Source organism: Dipodomys ordii, unplaced genomic scaffold, assembly GCF_000151885.1.
Source record: "Dipodomys ordii isolate 6190 unplaced genomic scaffold, Dord_2.0 Scaffold188, whole genome shotgun sequence".
NCBI lineage: Eukaryota > Metazoa > Chordata > Mammalia > Rodentia > Heteromyidae > Dipodomys > Dipodomys ordii.
Genome location: NW_012267404.1, coordinates 140,188 through 146,044, shown reverse-complemented (window position 1 = coordinate 146,044; position 5,857 = coordinate 140,188).

Genomic DNA, 5,857 nt, shown 5'->3' with positions numbered 1-5,857 from the left:
CCACTGAACTAGTTCTTGCCTGCTTGACAATTTGCTCCTTGGAATCATTCCCTTCCCTGAGTTTAGGCACATTTAATTTCTTTTAGTTCTTCTCACTCATTGGCTTTGGTTCAGTTTCTTTTCCTCTTCCAGATTTCAGGATATTTGATCATCCTCCCATTAAATTCTCAGACCTCTTTTCTTTCTTACATTTTTCTTTTCTTGAGATCTCTTCTCTTGAATTTGTACCTACCTAGTTTATATCTCCACCTACAGAGACAACAGGATGTCACATTGTGTCCTTCACAAAGAATAACTCATAAAACAATACACACAGTGATTAAGGTTGACCCAATCAATGAGTCTATATTAAAGCCCATTTTACTTTATTTTTTGATATATCAGTTTGAACTCAAGATTTCAAACTTGGATGGCAGGTACTCTATCCCTTGAGCCATAATTCCGTAGGACTGTTTATTGCCTCTTTAAATGGAGGAACTTATTTTCTCTTTTCATTAGAAGTCTCAGGTTGGGTGAGACTATGGAATGTGACAATGTTCAATTTGTCCTTTGACATGGGTTCCTGGGCTTGTTATGCAAATTCTCCATGATATTGGCTGCTGAATGATTTCCCCACTAGAGGGCGTGCATGTATTGCTTATATATTCAAAATAGAAGTGGAAAAAGCCCAAGTAATTAATAAAACAGATAAATGCTTTTGGATGTATCTGTTCCTTACTGTTTTTCTATTCATCTTTGTCAGAGAAAAATGTAAAGGTTACAATTATTTTGTTAGGAGAGTGAAAAATTTCTAAATAGAAACAAGAAAAAAAAGTGCATTCTTAAAAAGCCTCCATGAAGTCTGGCGATAGTGGCTCACACCTGTAATCCTCGCTACTCAGGAGGCTGAGATTTGAGGACTGCAATTCAAAGCCAGCCAAGACAGAAAGTCCATGAGACTCTTATCTCCAATTAACCACCCAAAAGGCAGAAGTAGAGATGTGGCTCAAGTGGTAGATCACCAGCCAAGGGAAACACTAAGGGACAGTGCCCAGGCCCTGAGCTTAACTCAGGCTAATGAAAATAAAAGCAGCATGATTATATTCATATATCTAATGAACATGAAACATAGGATGGGCAAAGGCATTATTCTAAAACACAAATGATTTCTGATTATAGATATTATTCTCCACTCAATTCATTTGTAATGTGTTTATTGAATACCTAAATGTGGCAGGAATGAGACAATATTCCTCCTGTTTAGGGGTTCATGGTCTAATGCAGAAGACTGTCCTGTAAAGAAAAAGGCATAATACAACAAGTGCTGTAATAAATATGAACGAAGTGTTCTAAGAGCCTAGGGAAAAAAAATCGAGCTATGGTGACAGGGATTGTTAAAGAGAAGAAGACATTTTTGTGCCCAGACTGCTTTTATCCCAACTAAGCCTCAAAAATCCTCTGCTGACAGATCTATGTCCTTCTCTCCAGGGCATGCATTGTGTTCTGTACTACTGCCCTATAAGCTAGTTTGGGGGAAGTTTGGATATTTATGCACAATAATCTTAGTACAGGTTTCATATCTTTAATTAAAAAAATCCTTAGTCCTAAATGCTTCAGAATCTGCAAACATTTGAGTGCCTACAATTATGTCACAATTGGGAACTTCTACTACTGGCCTTACGTGACAGGTCATAGTCACAGTGCAGATGTATTAAAATTATTGTATGAGATTACCTTCAGATTGTGTGTGTAAGGTTTATGTGGGACATGAATTGAGTATCGTAGTTAGACTTAGATCTCATTCCTAAGACATCTCATGATGTATTTACAGATATCTCAAAATCTGGAATAATCTCTAATATAGAGAGGCACTGTCCACGTCTGGCAGGGAACACGGTGCATGTTACTAGGTAGCAGGTGCATGATTATTGAACGACTAAATGAATGGATCAGGTATGGCTTTTCATTATGTATACAGAAATAGTTCAAAAATTTGAAAAGCCTTGAAATAAGAAACCTTTCTTTTTTGGTTGCAAGCATTCCACACCAAGGGTACTATGTTATTTTTTGGATATAAACTACTTCCTATAAACTTGGTGTCCTTTATATGGTACAACCTATGTTATATTCATCTAAGAATTTTACAGGCTCTAGTCTTTTCCTCACCCAATGCTGGAGTCAAGGGGCACCAGATAATGAGTTTAGTTGACTGAAGATATGGGATATTAAAATAAGAGATGGAAAAGAATTTGGAGAAGTAGGGTATGAAGTCTGTTGCATTGGGCATGGGAAGTGACTGGGACTCTTGTAGTCCTGACAACAGCATGCTTCATCTGACGAGTGAGCTGCTAGTGAGCTCATGCATGGGAAGCTTTATTTTACTTATGGTACTTGAGTAAATCTAAATTGTCAGACTGTGTTTGTTTATGGGAAAATAAACTGTCCTAAGCTTATGTCCTATGGATGGCATGTGTGGGTTTGCATAGCTATGATAAAATGTATGCATATGGATGAGCTAGATAAATTCCTGGAGGGAAGATGGGCTTATAAAAGATGATAATTCATGGGCTAGGATATAACTCTGTGGCAAAGCACTTGCCTAGCAAGTGCAGTGTCCTGGGTTTGATCCCCAGTACTAAAAAAAGAAAAAACAAACAAACAAAAGATGATAATTCATGTTGTAGGACTCTTGCTGTTCTTCTGCACGCCCCCAGAGCAGTTTTGAGAGCAGGAGACTGCCAGTTGCAATATCAGAAAGCTGTATTCTTAGGTGCTCTGAATGACAGTTTTATGAGAATGTTGTTATAGGCAATGAGAGTCTAGATGATAATTTATACTTTTTAAGGCAGATTTAAGAACAACAACAACAACAAAACCCAAAGAAATAAAAAGGGATTAAAAACTAGAGCCATGATTTGATTGAATGTCAACACTTCACTTCAGCTCTCTTGTATAACTTGCAGGGGAGAAGTAGGACGAGGAGAACAAAAGCAACACCTTGATGTAAAATTTTGAAACACAAGGCAAAACCAACATTTACTTCTATATTTTGTGAATATTTTATGAAGCAAACACTTTAGGTTTTCTTTAAAGGAAAGCTTTTAGCATCTTTGATAGTATACCATTATTTGTTAGTATAAGCTAGAGAGCAACTGAAAGAATTCCAGATTGTTCTGTTGAGGGTTTCAGGATAATACAATGATAGATGATATTTAGTCAACATAAGCAAGGTAATGCTGCAGAAACCAAGATTTTTCTTTCAATAACCATGTTTATGCATTGTGACAGCTTCTAAATTAAAAATCTAGCAACTCTTAAGTACACTCAGCCATTGCTGGGGATACTATAATAGAGGTGACTGTTGTGTTAAAAAGGGGAGTTTGGACTGTGTGCTATGGAAAAGTAATTTTGAAAATAGCACTTAATGGTTTGGTGCATTTATATGTCATGCAATCGAAACATTTTTATTGTCTGAACATTTTTTTCCCTTCTCAAATTCATATGTAGAAACTCTACTGCCTACTGTGATGGTATTTAGAAAGTGATTAGGTAGGGAGTGGGGAGGGTAGATCCTCCTTGAATGGGTTGTAGGCCTTTTATTTTTTTTGTCAGTCATGAGGCTTGAACTCTGGGCCTGGGCACTTGAGCTCTTCAGCTCAAGGCTAACGATCTACCACTTGAGCCACAGTGATGCTTCCAGTTTTCTGGTGGTTATTGGAGATAAGAGTCTCATGGACTTTCCTGCCTGTGCTGGCTTTGAACCGTGATCCTCAGATCTCACCCTCCTGAGTATCTAGGATGACAGGCATGAGCCACCGGCTAGGCCTTTCTTAAGAGACCCCAGAGAGCTCTCACCTGCTCTGCTGTGTGACACACAAGGTGGCTGTCTCTGAACTAGGAAATGAGAACTTGTCAAGCACTGAATCTGCCTGGGCTTGGATCTTGGACTCTTTAGCCCCCAGAACTGTGATTAATAAATATTTGTCGGTAAACCTACCCAGTATCTTTGTTATGGAAGACCCAATGGACTAAAGCCATACAAAGGAAGAATCAGAAACACTTATGAAATATTGTAAGAGGGCAAGTAGAAAATGATGATGATTATAGATTCAAACAAAAATACAACTATTATTTTCCAAATGTTTCCATAATCCATTACTGTAGATAATATTTGAAAGAGTGTGTATCCCAAACCAATCAGGGTACTCAAGGAAACAAACAAAAAAAATGAGAAAAGCTGAAGTGAAATAAAATGTTAAAAGTCAGAAGTATGTTGGAAATACAGTACTTGAAAGAATTTTTAAGGTGCAGTAATAAATTCTAAGTCTCAAGACTAATAGTTGAGATGTTTCAAGGTCATCATGTATGATGTTGAAACTTCTTCCAAACTCTACTTCTTCATCTATAGAGAGGGATGAACCATGATTTCTTAGATGTCTTCCAGATACAAATTATTTTTCTTTTGTTTGATAATAAATTATGACCATCAGTGAAGTTGAAGTTCCTTTTCTCACTTCCTTAAGTAGTATGGTTTGTGGCCTGGACATTACCCTCCATTCTTCCTTTGACTCATGGATTGTTTTGCATAGGGGGCAGGAAGGGCTCAACTCTTGATCTTCCTGAAGGAGCTATGAACATTGGCTCATTATTATTATTTTTTTGTAAAGATACTGTACAGAGGGGTTACAGTTACATGAGCAAGGTAATGAGTACATTTCCTATAGTCATTGGCTCATTATTTAGAGGATCTTTTCTCCCTCTCAATCTTGTTTCTGAATGTATAGAGGGAAGAATATAGGCATATAATTAGATTAAGCCTGGATCTGAAGTGTAATTATAGCTTATCAGCTGCAATCTATTTTGCTTTTCTGCAAAAAACAGGGTTCCCAATCACCTTGAGGAGCCTAAGTATCACTCAGTACTCAGATGGATACATTTTTGAGTTTTTTTCTTTTTCTTTGTATTTCCAATCCGTTAGAACTTTCCTAGAAAACAATTTTGATTATTTTTGGAGTCTTTAAGAAATCACTGCTGGCTTCCAATAAAACTTTTAAATAAAATAGAATGAAGCAAGTCTCACAAGATATATGTATATATATATGTATATGTGTAGATATACATATATATAAATATATATGTTTTGTTTTGAAAGAAAGCAGCTATTGTGACAGGGCTTGAATACCAAAGGGGATTTTAGGCAACAGAGATTAAATCAACTCCAGATTCTACCTGCGAACCTTCAAACTGGCCATTTCTCCTCTTGCGTACAAGGTCTCCAGCCTGTTAGAGGGAACTGAATCCGCATTTCAATGTACTGGGCTCTGGAGTCTGAATATTGAAGGCAGCCAGGATGGACTTTCTGAGCGGACAGGCCCGCTTCTCGCGGCCTGGAGGGAGAGCGGGAAGGGTCCGAGCCCCCTGGAGACCCGTGCCCGAGCCCCCAGCGCCCCCTCGGGGCCAGGGCCGGGGCCTCGCTCCCTGCGCTTCTTTTCTTCCTGTCCCTCGTCTCAGCTCCGGCTCCCACCCCACGTTGGCTTTGCTGCTTCTTCTTCGCTTTCCCAGAGAAGTGGTCAGAATGGGAAACGGAAGTGTCTGTTTGTTGTTGGCTGTGGTGCTCGGAAGTGTGTGTGTGTGTATGTGTGTGTGTGTGATTAAGGGCTGGAAAACAGTCCCTTGGAGCAAGCTCGGGTTCGAACTCCTCCTGGCGTTCCCGGCCCTCCCCTCCCTCCTTGTAAAAACCAGAGAACAATCATGAAAACACAGCCCATCGCAGGGTGGTCGGCCGCGGGGAGAAGGTCGGGGTGTGTCCGCGGGGTCGGCGAAGGCATTCGGGGATCCCGGGCCGGCGGGGAGGGGGCGGGACGCGCGCCCGGCCCGC